Source organism: Hipposideros armiger, unplaced genomic scaffold (genome assembly GCF_001890085.2).
Source record: "Hipposideros armiger isolate ML-2016 unplaced genomic scaffold, ASM189008v1 scaffold_724, whole genome shotgun sequence".
Classification (NCBI taxonomy): domain Eukaryota; kingdom Metazoa; phylum Chordata; class Mammalia; order Chiroptera; family Hipposideridae; genus Hipposideros; species Hipposideros armiger.
The window spans coordinates 513,995-535,438 of record NW_017732074.1 but is presented as its reverse complement, the minus strand read 5'-3'; the positions used below and the strand labels follow the sequence as shown (position 1 = coordinate 535,438).

Here is a 21,444-nt window from a genome sequence, read left to right as displayed (position 1 = left end):
ATGCCAGCTGCTGGCCAGCCCCACTGCAGCCTACGCTGCCGCCAATGACTCATGGCAGCCCAGCTCCAGGTCGAGCTGTTGTTCACCATCTTAACTGTAGAGGGCGCAGTATCACTGGTCCTCATGTGGGATCTGAATTGGGCCCTGCTTCTCAGAGCTGGCATCCCAAGCTAACCAACGTGCCACTCGGCCGGCCCAAGACATTATTTTTTAAGATGGGAGAAGTAACTGCATGTTTATTGATTGATTGATCCAGAAAAGAGGGCAAAAAAATAATGTGGGTGAAATGAGAATTGATGGATTTATGTTCTGAGGGACACATGAGGTGATAGAATCTATTGCACAGGTGTAGGGATTGCTCAATTCTAGGGATTTGGACAGATTTTTACCTGGAATTGGAGGAAAGGCAGGATATATGGGCATAGATATAGGTAGGAGGGTAGATGTGATTAGGGCTTGAAGAGGTTCTCTTCTAATTGCTTCTATTTTCTTAGTGGAAAAAAACAAAACTGAGTGAGGTACTGTAAATGTGAGGAGAGAGTAGAAGGTAAGAAATAGTTGTCTAGGAAGTGGGGAGTGAATGAAATAGGAAAGTATGGCTCGGTTGCTGAGTGATGATAGAGGGCCACTGGAGCTTAGTGTTCCCGAATTTAAGACAGCAAGTGTGTTCTTCCCCACTTTCTGCTGTATGTGTGTGGGTATAGAGGATGGCAGGATTTAATCATGAGTACAGTTTAGCCAAGCAAATGCAGTGAAGTGAGAGAGAAAAGGCCACTGTGGTTAGAATGACTGACGCTGAATTTAGGCTGGATAAGGAGGGAAGTGTAGGCACAGGAGAGGTGAGGGGCAGTGAAAGGTAGTGGGATCAGGGAACTGTAGATTCCTCTGTGCAGAAGGATTATTTATCTTGAAGGGGTGAATTGGAAAGGTAGGAAGTGGTGGCTGTCCAGTAGAAGTAGAATGAGATTTGGTGAGGACAGGGCTTGTAGGTGATAGTAATGATACGCTCTAGGATAAAAGCATGAGCGCCCTGAGCTGGGGTGGAGGACTTGGTCATTGGAGGTTTTAAATGTGCATTTCCTTACTTAACTGTGGAGGTTGGCGCCTTTATTTGCCATTCTTGCTTTCTTCCCTGTGAGCTACCTGCACGTTCTTTGACCATTAGGCTTGTTTCTTATTGACTTAGATATTTTTTATGTATTCTTGATTCTTTTGATGTTTATATTTGCAAATGTTCTTCTAATATGAGATTTACTTTTACTTTTGTAATGGTGATTTTCAGTGCAAAGTTTTAAATTTTAGTGTAATTGAATTTATCTACTTTTTTGTCTTAACGGTTTATGGTGTTTTATGCCTTATTTGAGAAATCCATCTCTCCTTCAAGATCACAATGTTGTTTTCTTATATTTTCTCCTCAAAGTTGAGTTTTTTGTTTTCTGAAATGTGTTAAATTTTATTGGCTTCTACATTATTTTACAACCATTTCTTTTTTTAAACCGCTTTATTGAGGCACGATTGACATGTAGAAGGCTATACATATTTAATGTCTACAACTTGATGAGTTTCGGGATAAGTATATACCTGTGAAACCATCAAGGCCATGGACATATCCATCACCTCCCAAAGTTTGCTCCTGCGTGCGTGCGTGTGTGTGTGTGTGTGTGTGTGTGTGTGTGTGTGTGTGTGTCTGTGTTAAGCCTAGTTAACATACAATCTGCCCTTGTAGCACATTTTAAGTATACAGTACGGTATTCCTAACTGTAGGTATTTTGCTGTATAATCTCTAGAACTTATTTACCTGGCATAACTGAAACTTTGACATCCATTTGAGATTAGTGGAGTAAGGTGGCATAATTACTCTGCTTTGCATTTCAGCCTTCTAAAGAATATATAAACTTGTGATTCAGTTTTCTATTTTTCTGTATTAGTATATAATTTCTTTACTAAGTACCAAAATAACCAAAATTAGAAATAACTTATCAACATTGAAAATTTTGATTTTTAATATTGGTTATTTAAATTCAGCTTATGATGTTACATTCTTTCCTTTGTCAGTGTGGTTTAATATAAGGAGCACAGGTCTCTAGGTTGACAGGTCTGGATTTGAATGCTACTGTATGTTTCTGTTTAACCTTTGACAATACCCTTATTCTCAGTAGGAAATGCAATAGAACGAAGTAACAGTGCTTGATTCGATGATGTCAGCGTCTTATCCCAAATTTACCACTTATTTTAGTTCTGCTTCATATGTAACCAAGGTGCTTAGATTTAGTATTTATCTGAAATTATTTGTTGATAGCTTAATTAACTATTCAGTAAAGTCAAATAAAGTTGTAAATTTTTTCCTTGAATGCTAGACATACAGCAATGGATATGCCAACCATATCCTTTTTCTGAGAAATTAGAAGTTTCTCTTTGGTAGAATGTAACTGATTATTGAGTCTGTTTATTGAATAACCAGTGGTGGTGGTCTGAGTTTCTGAGCATTTAAAAAAGTGGCCTTAGGTTAAAGACCTAAAACAAAGTTTCTTCCCCTTTCCCCACACTTTGCCACCTATAGTTGCTCACCTGTTTTTCTCCTCTATCTCAGTGTCTGCCATGTGCCATGAAGGATGGCCGTTGTTACTGCAATGTGTAATCCAGACTCGGTTTCTCGGACAAGGGCCTTGTGCTTGGAACTGTTCTCTATACTTTTTATTCCAAAATTAGCTGTGCTGTGCATATATCCCTGGTCCATTTCTCAAATGCTATATTGAAGGCAGACTTTTTGCAAAGAGTATATCTAGCTTCACGTGTTGTTTTCTCCTAGTAGGATTTCCACTGTAACTGAATTTTTGTAGTCCAGTAAATTGAAAGAGTGAATTTCTGTTGCACACACACAGTGGGTGTATATGTATTCTGGCATATTTATTTTGGAAAATAGCCTGTCATTTTCCAGTATAGCTGAAGATTCAGCACTTCCACCCTTGGGAGATACTCTAGAAAAATTCTAGCACATGTGCACCGGGAGACACATGTAGAAATGTTCACATCAGTATCGTTCAGAAGATTCTCCAATGGAAGCAACCCACATGCCCATTAATGGTGGAATAAATGCAGAAATAAATGGATGAACCTCTCAAACATAATGTGAAATTAAAGAAACCCACATACCCACCCAATGCCTCAGTATGATTCTATTTATATAAAGTTCAAACATGAGAGAAAATCAAACTATGTGATGCATATTTAAATGGTAAAATGAAAATTAAGGAAATTATTATAAAAATCAGGATTGTGTTTACCTCTAGGGGAGAGAGAAACGGGGTAGTGACTGGGGAGGGGCGTATAGCAGGTGTCGAGCAGGCAGAGGACGCTTCTGTGATGTTGGCAGTATTCTGTTTCCTGACCTGGATGATGGTTGCTTCTGTCTGTTTAAGAATTCTTTACATTGTGTATATGTATTACTATTTTATTTATGTATCTCTGTATGCAAAGAAGAACGTCTAAAAATCGTAGAATTTCATTTACCACCGTAGACTATGGGAAACACTTTTGGAGAGGCAGCTCTTTCAGCATTCTTCATCTTGTGCCTTCAGCATGTGGGTGCTGCCTGCTCTGTTTGAGTTTCTGGCCATGGGCAATGGCAGCTCATGTTTCTAAGTGGAGGATATGGGAAGGGGACTAGTTTGTTTAAAATCACACTTTTCCTGGTAGGATTGGGAGTCTTCAGGTGTCTTTTTTTTTTTTTTAGTTCAGGTGTACAAAACAATGTAAAAGTTATACGTTTCACCCCTTACAAAGTCATACCCCCCCCCACCAAGTCTACTACCCCTCTGACATTGTATATAGCTGTTACAATTCCATTGACTCTATTCCCTATGCTGCACTCCATATCCCGTGAATCAGGTGTCTATAAGCCTCTGAAACAGATAATCATGCCTTTGGCTTTTCTTTTTGAACAGGATTTTTGCAGTCCCGTTATGTTTCACAGGCTTTGAGAATGGTACCACACTCCCACTTACATTCAGGCATAAAATATTAGATCTTTAAGCAATTACTCCCCACCCACAACATACACACTTTTTTTCCAAATGATGAGCCATTGAATTAATGCCATATGCTTTTCTATTCCTTTCAAGATGGCACAGCTAATCAGTTAGAAAAACGTTTACAGTGTGAACAAGATGCACTGGAGCAATAGTGAAGAAAACCATATGATAAAAAATCTTTTATGTGCAAGTCTATAAGCTCTGTTTAAGTGGAACAAATAAAAATGAGTAGGCCACAGTTTGGTCAGCATAGTTCTCTATGCATGTTTTCATTTAAAGTTATTATATATATCCCTCAATGTCATTTTATAGAAAGTTACTTTTGGGGGGGGAGAGATTTTAATTGTAATGACATTTTTTTTTTTTTGGCCTCTGTGTCCTTTTGCAAGCAATTAGACTGAAAGGGGAAAGAAAGCATATCACTCTAGCAACCGATGCTTTTTAATTAAACTTTGAACTTTTGCTTTTCATGAAGTAGCAGGATAATTGTATTGCCCTGACTGATTCAGTTCAATTTTTCCCCTTACATGGTATGTATTTTATTAGTTTTGCTAATATAGTCTCAGATTACAAAGACAATTTAATGGAAGAAACTTCCTTCGATATTTGGAGTATTTGAAGTAACACAAACAGAAGTGTACATTAAAAAAAATATATTTCTTTGGATAACAAGAACAAAAGACAGGTTAAGCCACACAAAAATCTTTCCTTTCTTACATGTGGATATTGAAGTGGGCCTAATTTGCTTTTCTTTTTTCGAACCTCCAAAGATAAAACCAACTTGTTTGCTAAACTATGTGCTGGTCTCCCGCACCGTTTTGTATTTTCTGTTGTTTTGATGCAGTTTCTTCTTTGTTTTTTACTGGTCCTGCTGCATCATTTTCATCATATTCATCATCACTGTTAACTTTCATTTTCTTGCCCTCCCTGAAATCGTACTTTTCCTTTAACAGACCCAGCCTTGGCAGCTTTAATTCCTTTTTCTTTCCCTTTAAATCTGTGACCTTTTGATTTCCATTTATTTAGGGATTCTTGTTGATCCTCTGGTAATTTTTTTTTTTCAGTGCTGCTTTTTCTACCTCTCCTAGGACTACCCATATGTCTTCTTTGTTCTTTAATTATAGGTTACCATTATTGGCTTCTTCGATGTTTGCCAGTGTTTCTTCAGCTTTTCTTTAAATAGAATCAGACCCTCTTTTGTTCCCCTGATAAAGTCTATCCATTTTATTTCCCCACAATTTGAGAAAGGGAAGTGTGGATCTTCTCTACAAGCCTGATTATCTAAGTCATCCCAAAATTTCAGCAAACATCCAATCTTTTCTTCTAGAGTTTTCATTTCAGCGTCTATTGTATAATCTTTCTGTTTTTCTTCTTGTTGTTTAGCTCTTAATTTACCTTACACTTTATTTTGCTTTCTTGCTTTCTTCTTCTTCTTCTTCTTTTTTTTTTTTTGTGAAGTAATCTTCCTTGTAAAGTATTAGAAGGTGTGTGTCTTCATGCTTTTGGGAAGGTGTCTCTATAAACTTTTTAGCAAGTTTAGTACTATCAGATACTGCAAATATTGATCCCTTAAATGCATTATGTAATGTTTTTCTCATTTGAATATTTTGTGCTTGACTTTAATCTTAGAATCTTTCTTATAAAAATCACCAAGGAGTACACCAGTTGGGAAGCCTTTCATATCAATGGATCTGTTTTTACATAATATTTTATACTCATCAGTCATCAGACCTTTTATACTCCTCAGAGAGAGGTTTGAATGGAGAGCTTCTGATTTTAACTTTAACTTTATTTAATTCCATGAGTTTTGTCTTTGGTTTTTCTCAGTGCTTCTGCTGAAGTCTGTTAGGCAGTCCAACCTGTTGAATTTTATTATTATCTCCAGAGGCACCCAGCTTTCATCCAGTTTTATCTGTTCCTTTAAAAATTTGTGTCATGGCAAAGTAAAGTCTAAAGTAATACTTGATTTGATGACTGATTTTGGTCCCTGAGTAGCCTTTTTTATTTTTCCCCACTGTCACCATTTTCTTAACAAGCGAGGAAAGTGATTGAGTTGCAGAATATCTTGCCTGTGGATTCGTTTAATACTAAGTGACATTAAGGCCCAATTATTTTTTGAGCTTTTTATTTTCTAATACTTTTTAGAAGAGTTACAGAGATACAGCGAGTTCCCATTTGCCCTTCACCCAGCCTCCCCTAATGTTAACATCTTACATAAACATAGTGTATTTATCAAAACTTAAGAAATGACGATTGGCATACTATTGACTATTTGAATTTCCCCCTTTTTTTTTTTCTTTTCCATTGATGCCCCTTTTCTGTTCCAACTTAGGGTACCATATTGCATTTATTTATCTCCTTAGTCTCCTCTAATTTGTGATAGTTTCTCACTCTTTTCTGGACTCGACCAAACTTTTGAAGATTAGTGGTTAGGTATTTTGTAGAATGTTCTTCAGTTTGGGTTTCTTGCATGATTGGACCGAGGTTATGGATTTTTGGGGAGAATACCACCGACAGGCTATGCCTTTCTTGTTGGATCATATCAGTGGACATATGATACCAACATGACATTACTGATACTGTTAACTTTGATCACTTGATTAAGATGGTCTCTGTCAGTTTTCTCCACTGGAAAGGTACTTCCCATTCTCTGTTCACTGGAAGTGAGTGACCAAGCCCGATTCACACTGAGGGTATTGGAATTAAGCTTTACCTGGTAGAGGGAGGAATATCAAGGAATGTGTGGGCATATATTAAAACAATGACAGCAAATTATAAGTACCTTGGGGGAGTAATTTTGAGGCTATGCAAATACCCTATTTCTCCTTAAAGGCTCAGGGGAACCAGTTATCTCAGCATAAGGCTGAGAATGGCTTCAGATAAAAAGGTCAAGCTGTGACCCACTAAATACTTGACCTTGTTGTTTGTTCCAACTTTATTGCAGAGCTATCTATATTAGTAATGGTGCTGTTCTTGGTTTATTGACTCTTTGAAGAGTGGAATCATTTGTATTAACTGAATGGGGTTAATGAGGATACATTTGTGAAACAAGGTAAAACATCAATAATTGATTTTAATTTCTTCCTCAGTCATTTACAAAATACTTATTTAATCTCAGTGTTTGTGGCTACTAAGAAGCTACATATGTGTAGATATAAAATGTATGTATATTTATATGCATATATTTATACACCTCTGTGTGCATATGTGTGTGTATACATATATATGATTTTCTGCACTCCAAATGACTTGTATACACATGTCTAAAATCCATTGATCAGAAAATCTTCATTTAATTTTGTGCTTCTTTATGCAAGAGACTGTCACGGTGCCCTATGGAATCAGTAGGTGCAGTCTTGTAAAAGTTAACCCCAGTAGGAGTGGATAGATGAGGAGGAGGCATGTTTCAGTGACCCAGCAGTCACTTCAGCACATGCGAGCTATTTGGCTGATCCCCCTTAGAAGTTGGGATAGTTCTAGGGTAGCGACTCTTGCTTCAGGGGAGTTGTCCACATGGGGGCTGGTCCAGACAGAGAATGTGGTTAATGTGTTTTTGGATTCATAAGGGAAAAACATCATGATACTTGGATGTATGACATAACCATTTATTCCTTACTGCTATTCTCAGCAGCCCCATAATCTAAATGTATTTTTGTTTAGATGTTTGAGCTTAGTGAGAGAATATCTGGAGTAATAGTATTTGGCAGAGGGCTAGATATAGATAAAGATTTTTAGCACTTAAAAAAAAATTTGTAAAGTCTTTAAAAAAACATATGATCAAGATATAGCACTGGTGGTTTAATAGTAGTCAGTCAAATTGAATTTGACTGCTGAACTGAGATTTGGCCCCTTAACCATATGTTACTGCTTTGCTCCAGAATAGATTTGAGTAATGAGCTAGTGTCAGAAATAATTTATTTCCTCCTCCCCGAGCTGAGCATTTCTAATTCTTGGGGTCATCAAAGTAGGATTTAGGTGGGGAGGAGATGGAGGTTGGGAGACAGGGTGGTCTTGCAGAAATTTCCAGTGGAGAAGGTAGCATTGTTGTGATGTTTTGGGGCCACCTTCCAAATTAGGTTGAATAACAATAACTACCTTAATTTGGGGTCCAGGGGGTAGATGAGGTATACACATAAATAAACGTGTTAAAATGGTTTCTATTTATAGAACACCTGGCTGGATATTTGGTACATAATGTACAATATTTTATCTAACTTCATGATAAACCTACAAGGTCGGTATTGGACCATCTTACAGATGAGGCATATTAAGCTCAAGAAAGCTAGATAATCCCAATCACATAACTAGTACATGAACTGCAGTATGATTTCCTCTCCGTCTGATTCTAAAACCCATTACTGTTCTGTATACTGAACTGTTGCCTTCTGCAGGATGCATGCAGTTGGCAGTGCAGCAATGGGCCCTGGGAGTAAATTGCATAGAAAATGAGTCATTAAATGGTTTGGGAATAGTTATGGTCCCCTTTCCCCTCTTCGTGGTAAAAACACAAAGTAAAATGTTTGGCTACTTTAAAAACATTGTTTGTTGGATAGTTGGATGCCTTCTGATCTGGTCATGACAATGAGAACATTAGTCTTATTACTTGCTACTTGTTTCATTTATACTGAAAATTATGAAAAAGTATGGATTTATTTCAACTATCTGACTAGTATTATGACAGTTACTCAGGAGTGCTAATATACTCAGGAGCTTTAATATGGAAATGAGTTTTTCTTCACTGCTGATAATTATTAACTCAAGCAAAAAGATAATTATGTGTTAAACTATGTATGCTGTGTATGTGTAAATGAAATTCATCTGTTTCATATTAGGAAAATTGACAAGACATCACTATTGTTAATATTTTTCACATTACCTCTTGGATTTCTTATTTAGATATCCTCTCTCTCTAATTCTGAGAGAAAATCAAGAGGGATTGCTGCCAGCACTTGATGGAGTCTTGGAAAAAGCTGTGATTTAATATTCACAAATAAACTCAGCTTAACCTCAGTAGACCAATGAGCATTTTTAATTTATTTTAAAGTGAGAAGGTACTTATTTGTAAAGTATTCTGAATCCCAGGTTTAGTGTTTTTGAGTTTTGATGGGCGGCTCGAATGATGTCATTTTTAGGGTAGGCTAGATTTAACTATATGAAAGCTATATATTTTTCCCCTTATATTTTGAAGTTAGAATAGTATTGCAAGTTAGTAATGCTTTAATTTGCATATGATATAAATGTGATTTGGGAATTAGCTAAGATACTTGACTATAGTACTACGTAGAACAGGAAGTAATTTGGGGCTCTCTCTGTGTACAGCTAATAATGATAAATGGACCAAGTTGGGGGGCAAGTTTGATCTTTAGACCTCCACTCCCTTTTTATTCTGTGGCACTCCCCTTTTCTTTCCCATTTAGGTACTTGACTACCTGTTTTAATGCCCAAGGCTTTTATATACTCATTTATGCTTTGTTTGCTCTCAGGGTGCCTCTCCCAGGAAACCCATACATGTATGTTTAATATTTATACTTTATGCTCACATTGTATGGCCATCAGCCCACAACTGGAGAAATCAGAGGGAGTGTTGCTTGAGAGGCAGTCCAATTGGAGTGTTCATGTGTGGGACTATCTAGGACACCCTTAGACAAGTAAAGCAACAGGTAAAGTGAAATCATTTTAGAGCCGGCTGCTTGGTGAGGTCTTGTCAAGTTAAGACATTCCCAGTGCTAACAAAAAGATGTTATTAAATCTGGTCTGTGTAGGAGTGTGCATGCCTGTCAGCTATGCAGTATAATTTCTAAGTAAGAGTTTGCTGCTCCTGATATAACTTTAAAATAATGTATCTTTAGCTCTACATATTTGATTTTCTTGGCTGTCATCTCCACTGTGGCTGGTTGCTGTGAGCCACACTAGTTTACTATGGGATCATTGGGAAAAAAAAATAGCACTAATTCAACCAGAATATCCTGTTTTCTCCCTGTTATCCTTATGCTTTTTTCTCCTTTTAACACTCAAAATCATGGAGAAAAAGTGAGCTGTTTTCTTGTTTTTGAAACCCAGAGAACTAAGAACTATATCATTGCATAGTGAATTCATAGCTAGAACAAGTTACATCTGAATGGTTTCTTCTAATACCGATCTTAAATCTCTTGCATGGATCCTGCTATTCCAACAACTAGCAGTTGACGTAAGAAAAATATACAGCCGCATGTAAGTTGCCTTTTTCTTGATCACGTAAGGTCCCTATCGCTTCTCTGCATGTGCCCTTTAAGATTACCAGGGCTACAAAAATAGCTACACTTAGCCGAGCGCAGTTGGTGTGTTTTGAACCTTTGGTGTCTTTTTCCTTATTCTTTATAGGGCGTTGTATAATTATACCCTGAAACAAAACAATCTTAATATTATTTGGTCCACACCTTTCACTTTTCAGGTGGGGAAACTGAGACTCATATAAACTGGGGTTTAGCCTAAGGTCATAGAGCTATTTGTTGACAATGAATTGCTCAGGTAAGTATCTTTTCTGTAGGTTCATAGTGTGGCCGCTGAATCATGGCAATAGACAACCTATTAAGTTGCATTTTTTATTTTGGAGAGAAATTTGAGTTGATTCCTTTGGGGTTGTGTCCTTTGGGGTAAACTATAACCAGATTGGTTTATAGAGAGGAAGTAGAGATCATTTTTCTCAGAGTTAAAAATTATGAATATCCTGAAGTGTATAGACTTTCCTGAGCAGACTCCTGTAGGATGAGAAAGAAGCCTGGAGCGCTGTGTAAGCCGAAAGGTCCTATCTGTTGCCTGTTGTTTTGGTCCATCTCGTTCCCCTGTTTCTACTCCCGACTCTTGCCTGACATGGACTTGTATCTCTTGCCTCTATTTTCCGTGTTTGCTTTTGTTAGACTTGGGATTCAGGGTAGACCTGAGAATTACTCACCGGAATCCATGTTTGCAACTTATAGCCTTCTGATGTGTCTTGGGTGTAGGAACCCTAGAAAGGGCAAAAACTGAGGATGATTTCTGTTTTCCTCAGACCCTTCAGGGATCAATTTGTAGATTTAATTTTCATTTGGTATTTTTGCTTACAATTTTCAAATTTACTTAGTTTCCTTTTTTTATTTTAACCCTTGAGAGACCTCCCGGTGCACCATGATTCACCCAAATCTAGTACCACAACGTGTTCAGAGGGTGCTCAGGAAATAGTAATAATACAAAAGTATCGCTTCGTGCAGAATGGCCAATCTACATTGGGTCTCTGCCTACAGAGAGATAGTCTTCTCTCATTGTTGACTGTGATCCTCAGATTTTTCTGGACTAATTCATTTATTGATTTTACTTACTTGTAGTTTTAAATAGGAACAGTGAATTTTGAAATGGTCTTTCTGATTTAAGCCTGGCCGCTTTAACAGGGAGGATTAATTTACCTAACGTCATATTATCGGAAACTTAGAATATAATAGAGAGCCTGTGATTCGCCCTTTGTAGAAATAGAGATTCAAGGTTCAAAATTTCACAGATGTAGATATAGGGATGCAATGAAAAGGAAAATATGCATGGACCATCCTTTCTTTCAAAGTGTCCTTGAGGGATGGAGAACATGTGAGTTGTGTTCAATGAAGCCACTGGGTTGGGATAATAGCAGCCTGACTCTAAGATGGCTTCCTTAGCCTTCTAATGAAAGAGAATGTGAATGTATAAAATTGGAATTTATTGTGATGTGCAGCATTTTATTGTGCTTGTGAATAAAGGCAAGAGAGAGTAGGGGAGGATTTGTTTGACTCTGTCTCATCTTTAGCATTTGTTGATGTGCTGATCAGGTGATCTTTCTATGGTAGCAGAATATGAGAAACAGTGTCTTTCAAGGTGAGAATATTGGGGCTCACTCTGAATTGTTACCCTGAAGGCAGGCTTCCCTGTCTCACTGTAACAAGTCCAGCCTTTGTGTTCCCTTTAGGTGTAGTTATTATTGTGGTTTTTATGTGGGGAATGTGTGAATTTTCTGTCATTTGAGTGAAGAGATACATTTTCAACCTTACTAGCTTTTTAGTACTGATGAGCCAAAAATACATTTTTTTTTTTTTTACACAAGATATTAACCTTACTATAACTAGTTTGTACCTTTGTGACTGTGAGTTTTAGGCATTTCTTGTCTATTTTTTTGTTTGTTTTTTTTTTGTTAGCTGAGCTATCCTGCCGCCTGTTGGCAGCTCAGCGGCAGCTCACCTTGGGCCGTGACTTGAACTGCTGTTGCTCAGAGTTTGCACTCTTAAGCGAGCTCTTAACCAGCTGAGCCACTCGGCCGGCCTCCAGGTATTTCTTTTCTATATAAGAAATCATGTTGACCCAATCAATTTAATAAAATTGAAAAAAAAAAGTCACTGTTGAGAGTTGGTTTTCTACCCAAGGGACTCTGTGATATTGATTATTTTACCTCTATCCAGGATGTCACCACACCACAGGAAGCTGACACGGGGAAGATAAAAGAAACTAGGCTATGATTCTGTTGTCTAGGACATTTGTTTCAAAAGTTTAGCTGGGGATTTAAGACAGGAAAGGTACAATAAATGTTTTTTTAAAAAGTCCTCATCTCTGTCTTGGTATTTACATTTATTTAAAGTATTTGTAATGAACATAATTGTATAACTATGGCTATAAAAGTTCCTTCTTCTGATACTTAAAAACCTTGATAAAGATGTATAAATTTTAACTAGCTCCTAACATACTTATCTCAAATATTGCCTACTGGAGTTTTTCTTCCCAGACCAATTTATGGAGGGGCCATAAAAAAAGTCTGATACAAAAATTGATATTTGTTGAAGCTGGGTGGTAAGTACATGGTATTGGTCAGCTGTTTGAAGTAATTCATAATAAAATATTTAAAAATGAATAGAATCTGAAGACTATACTGCTAAAGATTTTAAAGCATTTTATGGGGAAAAAGACTGCTCATTTGGGAGATTGCATTCAAAATAGGAATCATTTGAGATTTTGGAATAATAGTTATGAGAATTCCTTAGTAAACTAGAAATAGGGCTGGAGATGATCAATGAATGGAAATGAATAAATTATTATATAATCATAATAAAATAGTACATAATAAATTATGACATAACATAATTATGCCACCATAACTGAAGCATGTTTTTGGGGAGTTGGAACACATTTCCTCTTAAAAAAAAAAAAAGGTTGCTTAAATCCAATATATCCTGCTAGATAAACATTTTAGTTATATATGGTTTGTTGTTTAAATTCTTGAGCTCTTTTTCTCTAAATCACAGAGCCCACAAACCTGGAATCAACTAAAGGCAACTAGAATGTTTCGCACAATGTTATAGGTGAAGGAATATTATAAAGGGGGTTTCTTGGTATTTCCAACGGTTAAATTCTGTTGATTTCATATACTGAATTCTGACTCCTATTTTGACAGATTCTCACTGTTTCATTTCCATGTCGTACTTCTTGATCACAAAGATATAATTTTGTTAGTTTTAGTTATTTCTGGGGTATTCTAACCAAAATTACAGGTATTTAGTCTTTGTTTATCAACTTGTAATTTATTTGAATCCTAGATCTTGGTTGCTTGATCATTGTTGAAACAACAGAATAATTGAGCAGCCTCCTGTGTGTCTAAGCAGCACTGTTTTGCAACCTGCGCCCACAAGGGCTAACAAAGACTATTGCTCCATGTAACCCGTTCCAGGAATTTTAGAGTATTTGGCAGTGTCTCTATTACATGTGTTAAAATGGAGAAGAATACCTTGTGGACCCTCTAGATGGCAGAACCATTACATTACAAATGGAGCAGTTCCAATAAGTGTGGAGAGGGGAGAGCAAGGAGAGATGGGGTGAGAAGGGGACCTTTTAGCTAGCAGGGCTCTGGGCTTTCCATTTCAACCCAACCAGGGTAGATCTGCTTTTATATGCTTTATATATTTCGAGTTTTATCTAAGATCTTGTTTGAAAGAATGTAACACTGCTAAAAAAAAATGATGGGATATCAGAGGTAAAAAAATCTTGAGTTGTGCACACCAACATCAAACCCCGAATTTCGGTGAGGATTTAATGAATGCATTCGTCCACATACCCTAAGCATCTCTAGAGACTATAGTTGACTCCATCCCAACACACATTGATGAATTCTAGAGTGAGGCTGGCCCACTTCAACACTCATCTGACCTTAATTTCTCTCAGAGCGGATGAGGTGCAGCACAGTCTTTAGCCTTTGTCCCTACTTTGAAAGAGATCACCATTGTTGGCATAGATTTAACAGATACATCTGATACTGTGGCTTGCAAACTCAGAAAGGAGACCTGACTTAGATACTTGCATAGGTTTACCCCTCAGAGAGGGAAAGGGCATAGAATAAATAAATGTAAGATTTTTAAGTCTGCTACTTCCCCACTCTCATCTTTTGAGTAGAAAGCAGATTGTAGTATTGCTTCAATTTCTTTTGCAAAATGCTTATCCAAATTCTCCCATAATCACTTTTTGAATCACAATTTACTGTACATTCTTTTGGACTAGTGATAAAGTTCTAGATAACAATATAGTATGGCAAATGTGATTTCCACGTCAAATTTGCATATGAAATATGAGGTACTTGCACACCTCATAATATCACATAATATACTTAACAGATGTGATCTGTTTGTAGCCATTATTTCAGTGTGACTGTTCCAGAAAGTTCCCTACATTAGGATTTATCTGTACTTGTCCTGTTTGCGCATTACTAATGAGTTGCATCAGAGATATATTTTAGGATCACTATTCTTCTGCCTGTTTGATGAGACTGCACTTGAGAATGTAGTAGGATACAGTTCCACATTCATTTAACACATCTATTGATTAACTAGTCCGTCCCGTGCTTACCTTGGGAACAGACAAATTAATGAGATGTGGTCCTCATTCTTGAGGGCCGCACCCATGACGATGCAGAGTTTAGAAGGTAAGTCTATAAATAGATTTCCAATGCAGTCTAGCAAGGCATTATAAAAGAGGTGTTATCAGAGTGCTGTGGAGGTTCCTAGGCATGAAAGACTCTTTTGTAGGTATTACCACAGATTACCCAGAAATTAGGCATGCAGAGGACTGTGTTCTCATCACACACATGAAGGAAGACATGCAGCTGATGGATTAAATATTAGTGGAGCACCATGTTATGTACTAAGCCTGCTTTAGAGTTAGATTATGCACCCACAAGCACATTTAGATTATTGCACCAAGAAATTTCTGTAAACATCTAAAGATTTTAATGGGATAACTGAACTGGAAACTGTCTTTGACTTTTGCTAATGATATTGAGGAAATAGGAAGCTCCTGTATTTTTGATGACGACAGTGTGACATCAAACTATGGGTCTATATAAGTGGTAATGTTTTCTGGTTGGTCTGGACTCTTGAATTATTTCACTAATACCTCCAATACCACGTGAAAAATGGAGGATGGCAAGATCTTCAAACAACTGTTGAATGATGAAATGGTAGTAATTAACCAGTACATAGGACTGGAAAAACACTTTAAAAATTCTCTTACATACCACTGTTTCAAGCAAACTGTGTAACTATAGATAACAAGATTTCAGCTCGGCTTGTAGTTATTCGTGGAGTTAGTTTTTTGCCCGTAATCTATATAGACTCTGAGTCTAGGAGGCTAAGATAAAAATGACTGATATTTTGAGTTGAGGCTGTTGCAACTAATCAAAGAATAAACTGCTCCTGTGTTCAGCATGGAAGGATGGGTGGTTCTGCCTTGTCCTTTGCAGCTGGAGCTGCATAAAAGAGGAGAGATGGGCTATATGTGTATGTTTATAAGAGGAGCGGTCATTTTGTCTCTTGTTGAGCTCTAACTCCCAAATTACTTTTATTTTTTGTCAATTTTTGTTGAAGACGTTCATAGAACACAGTAGTTTGGCTTAGTAGAGAGATTCCTCTTCTTTTTAGAATTCATATTGTCTTAAAAGGATGTTCACCAGCCCCCTCCCCGCCTTCATGTTACAATACTAGCTTTTGTACCACATACTAATTAATCTATGTCATGGGATCACTTTGTAATCTGTATTTAAGAGTCTCTTTCTCAGAGGAGTTCTTTCCCATTTTGAGTGTACTGATAATTTTCTCGATTTCCTGAGTAGCATCAGTATTTTTATTGGAACCAAGGTGAAATTTTGCACCTGTTCCTCGGTCCTGGAGGTTCCCCTTCCGTTATTGTCTGGTTACTTGCTGATACTTTCCTCCCTCCCATTTTTTCATCATCTGTAAGTTATGTTAACGTGATGTTTAGACTCTCTTTTAAATGATTAATGAAGTAAGCTGTGAAAGAGTATTTTTATCTTTAGTAGTGGTGCTGTAAAAGTGACAAGTGCAATGAAAGCATCTTTCTGTAATTCGGCTCCTGTCATTCGTCTCTTTAGTGTCTTTGTGATATGACTTGAAATGATAGTGTTCACATCTCTTTTGCAGCTAGCTCCCACTGAAAGGATATAATCATCTGTTTGATATCACGCCACTTCCCCAGCTACAGATTGTAATGTCAGAAACCAAAGATTATTCTCTCTCAGCAGGAAGAAGCTGGAGAGGAGATGAATCCTTATGATGAACCATCATCCTTATTCATATTTGGTCACGTCATGAAAAAAATTAACCATAATAAGGAGCAAGTATATTGGCTAGTTGAAATACCTTGTTGAATGAAGCTTGAAAAACTTTCCCATTATACTAGAATGAAAGACTTTTTTTCAGAAATTCTAAGGAAAAATTTGAAAGTGACAATAATGTAGATAGATATCAGTAAATATTTATTTATTGAATTTAAATATATTATGTAGTACCAGTCCCCTCAAATTAAATGTTAACACTTAGAAATGCATTTTATGAATATTTCTAATTTTATATACAAAACTGTGTTTCTTGCTATTGCAGACAAAGATAACATAAGAATCTAAAAAAAGTCAACAAAGACACTAAATGGTTGTACTTTATTTTGACCTATGTACCTACTTTTACTTTTTCATGGTTTAAATGAAAAGTTTATAGCTTTTAGATAATTTAAAATGTGCAGAATCTAAGGATATAGTAATATCATTGCAAGGATATTGTAGTCAATTATTTGCTCCATTTTAATGAAAGAGAGCAATGATACAAAACCCTATAAATGTACATAAAATACATTTTAAATTATAGAAACAATTGGGCAGTCATTGAATACTTCCCAAGAATGTTCAAAATCTTTTTAATTGTTAAATCTATCAACACAAGGAAGAAATTCCCATAAACAAACCAAATCTTGAGGCACTAGCATAAAATTCCATGTCCATTTATACCCATGAGATGCTAAAAGTGAAGCATTTTTCTGCTTTTTAACACATCACTGATAAAGTTAGCTAATGGATAAAATTTAGCTAATTGATAAAATTAGCAAATATTTTTTATTTGCTTTTTCACTAAAATGAAGAGGAAAATTTAGATTATTCCAAATTACTGAAGAGTGTTGTTGTTTTTTTTTGAGAACTATTGTTTAAACTTCAATAATCATTATTCAGAATGGATTATTACAGAGAAAAACCCTGATTTAGGTAGGAAAGAAACTGAAGATTCATCGGGACTGATCCTGACCAGAGCTAAAGGGGAGGGGAGTAGTATCTGTTTGCCCATCTATTGTCATTAGGCGGTAAGTCATAAAAGCAAAGTCCCCAAACTAGTGGGACATGAGTCTCTGTGTACATTGCAGTGAATAAATAAAATCCAGAAGACTTCAGGGATATGATTTTATACCCCCTTCAATTCTATTTATTGGAAGCAAATTGAGCATAATATTGTCAATCTATTTTTGCCAAAGTTAAATCTTTTCATTATGAGTTGAAATATTGATTAATATTTTTACTTACAAAATATATCTTTTTAAAGCCTTGTCTGTTTACAAAATATATCGTAATAAGGAGGAAAAGATGAAAGGACTCCTTAAGGGTTCAGGTAAGTCTCAATGTAGGTAAAAAACAATACTTTTAGTTAGGACTGGTATACAAAGTAAGCATTTTGAAATTTAAGTAAATATTTTTCTCTGCAAAGAATTGGCATATGACACTGTCACTGCTTGATTTTAAATTGCTGCTTTTCTTTGGTACTGGAAAATGATGGGTGAATTTCTGTAATGACTTGAGATGCAAAAGACTTATGATATTGAAGGTTATAGACTGTTTTGAAAAGAGAGATGGGATCATGTAATTCACACTATTAAAATTTGGAAAAAGGAAAGAATTCAGTGAATTGGAAGCGTATAATTTCAAATTTAACTTTTTTTTAGACAAGTACTGAATAATTACTTCTGATAAATTTCCTTGTATTGTCAGATCTCTATAGTTAGGTGTGACTTTTGTTTCCCTTATCTCTTGTCTTCAAAGATAACAGAAATATTTATTGTAGGGCTTCTTTATAAAAAGATTAAGCTTTGAACTTTTCCTGTTGAAGTTATATGAAAACTAATATGGTTGAATTTTGGCTAAAAATCTATGTAGGGAATTAAAATTCTGACAGTCCTTTATGTGTATATGTATATATATATATATAAAAGGATAGTCTTTTTAGAAGCCTCTTTATGGGGTGATTTCTAGGGAATTTCTGAAAGGCACTGTGCTTTTTAAAATTCTTTGATGGCTTCAGTAGTTTTTTGCATTTTACAGTTTGGACCATTGATCTGAGTTAAAGCTTTTGAGGTATTAAAATACCAAGCATCTTTTTGTTTTACTGTTAAATCAGAAAAATGTCCTCACTTAGGCTGTTACAAAAAACATCCCCAGTACCTTTAGGGTAAATTAACCCCATTCTACGGAAGTGTTATATCTTAGTTTACTAGAGATTGTTTTTCTTTAGTGTGAATGAGAGTGACATCACAGCTTGCTTTTTCTTGGTCACGATTAAAATCAGTCACTGAGCTTTGTTCTTTTGCACTAATAGAAATAATATTAAAAATGCATTAATTTTTCTGTTTTACCAACTTCCCTGGGAAACAAGTTTCATTTGAATATGTTCAGTAAATAGCATCTGTGCATGGCTCTCCACCCCAGTCAGGGCTCCCTCCATGCATTTTTTTCAAGCTATTAAATAAAACAAAAGTAGGAACTTAGAAATGAAGACAAAGATGGGACAAATCCAATGCAAATTGAATGGGATTATTTGGGTGTTTTGTTATCTAGTTATGAATGATTAGTTTATGTAGTATAAGGAAAAACAAGTGTTTACCTCAGAAGGCTTCAATCTGCATAAAGCTGAAGAAAGGGTTGCATAAAATTCAAATCTCCTGGCTCCATTCACAGCATTGGCAGGTCTGATTTCAGTAGTCAAGATATAAATTAATGTTATAAAATTAAATCTTACCTGGCAGTGGTTTGTTTGAAGCTCAGTAATTTGAATTCCTGTTGGAAATAGTAAGCTTCGATACCTGAAATGCCTTCTTTACTTCCTGTCGTTTTTTTAGCACTGTGATTTCTTGCAGTGTCTTTATATCTGTATTATTGGTAATCCTGTAGCATTAGTTAGGACAGCACGCAACAGATGAAGATTCCATTTGGATAGGATTATAGAAAGAGAGGGTGAATTTTGCATTTTTCCCCTGACAACAGCAGTTGATCTGACCATGGACAACTTGAGTGTTCAGAACTTATTAAAAATTCATTGAATGTCTCAGCAATGAGAAATCCGGGTTCTTCCTATAGCTGTTTTACCTCCTGGAAAAGTTCTGTCCATATTTCAGAATTACACACGCTCCCAAATCAAGTTGCTTTAAGAAATTACCTGGACTAGAAGCATGGATGTTCTCTTGTACTCTCTTGCTTTCCTTGTTTTTCCCTTTACCAACTTTTTGGTCCGTTTAGCTTTTTTTCTGTAGAGGATGAAGCGATTTCTTCTTCTGTCCTCCTGGTGCTTCTGTAACATACTTCTGGTCCACTGTTATTGCACAGGAGGGAAAAATCCCCAAAGAAGTACAGCTTTACAATATCTCTGGACAGTGAGCATACTTGGCATGAATGAAGAGCTGCTATGAGCTATTCAAATCAGACAGCACACTGATGGGATGACGCTTTCATCCATAATAAACCCATTAATTACTTCTCCTGATGGACAGCAGTACTCCCTGAAAGGGAAAAGGAAGCAGCGGATGAACACATTTGGTTTGATAGATGCTCTCTGAGCAGCTTGTCATTGAGAAGTGAATCCAGGAAAAGCTGCAGCCCTGGAATGTGATCAGGTAGAATGGGCTAGAGTTGTTTTGGCAGACAGTTAAGTGACGTATCTTGGGAGGAAAAAGAGAGCTGAGCACAGAGTGAGCTGGAATAATGCTCCAAAATGCATTTGAAAATGTTCATTTTCCCGTTAGTCCTTTTGGCTGGAAGAAAGAACTCTGTATTTTACCTATGCGTTATTTGCAGAAATTTTGCTGAGCACTTGTTTGATGATATAATTTTTCCTAAAGAGGGAAAATAATTTTTAAAAAGTCTTTGAGGTAGAAAAGTATATTGTAGAAGGGAAAAAAACTTGTAGAAGGGAAAAGACTGCTTTTTGTGAACGGCACACCTGTTTTTATGTATCTTTTGGGCCCATGCACTTTGTTGCTTTGGAATAAAGGCATTAGGAGTCATCACCTGGTATAAAATTTTAGTAGGGTCTTCATTTTAAAATGTTCTTAAATTAGATGGAATTCTGAGTTGCTGTATAAAAGAATAGATCTAAAAATGTAAGCTTCATAATTTTTGTACCTCGTTTTTTAAATATCACAAGATGGTTTTTCTACTTATCCATAGGATCATTTAGGAGTGTTTCTGGACAATAGAACGCTTATAAATGTTTTAAAAAGTTATGAAAAATTTCAAACTTACGGAAAACTATGGGAATATAATATATGGACTGCTATAAACCCATTACCCAGATTCAGTAATTACCAAGATTTTGCCATAGTAGTGTCATTTAGCTTTTTTCTTAGCTGAAATAATTTAAAGCAAATCTCATTTCAACCCCACATACAAGTATATTTTTAACATATTGACCACTGTGCCATTATCACACCTAACAATAACAATAATTAAAATTAACAAATAACAATGGGGTTACTTGTTAATAATTCTTTGGGGTCATATAATATCCACTCTATTTCAAATTTCTCATGCCTCAGAAACTGTCGCATTACAGTTTTTTTTTTTAATAGGAAGCTAGACAAAGTCTACACTTTACATTTAGTTATTAGGCCTTAGAATTTTAAACATTGGCTTAGATGATCACATATGAGAAAGACATAAACTTTAGTTTCATAGTAGTCTTTTATACATATTTATAATATGACTACAGAAGAGAACATATCTCTAGAATATTTGCTTGAACTTTTTTCCAGATAACATTATTCATGATACCAAAAAGGAATGTAAGTTTATGTG

General features: G+C 36.1%; 2 protein-coding genes and 1 pseudogene across 2 annotated transcripts in view; 1 reads left to right on the top strand and 2 right to left on the bottom strand.

Annotated features, from left to right (window-relative positions):
* The window catches only part of CHRM5 (cholinergic receptor muscarinic 5), an 81,011-nt gene extending 60,822 nt beyond the window's left edge, over positions 1 to 20,189 (bottom strand). Inside the window, exon 1 of the mRNA XM_019627219.1 lies at positions 19,394 to 20,189. The gene's annotated coding sequence lies outside the window, so the exon portion shown is untranslated. The remainder of the gene's footprint in view (positions 1 to 19,393) is intronic.
* AVEN (apoptosis and caspase activation inhibitor) overlaps positions 1 to 21,444 on the top strand; it is a 177,179-nt gene that overhangs the window by 64,475 nt on the left and 91,260 nt on the right. The window lies entirely within an intron of this gene.
* On the bottom strand, positions 4,820 to 6,055 carry LOC109373425 (lupus La protein pseudogene; annotated as a pseudogene).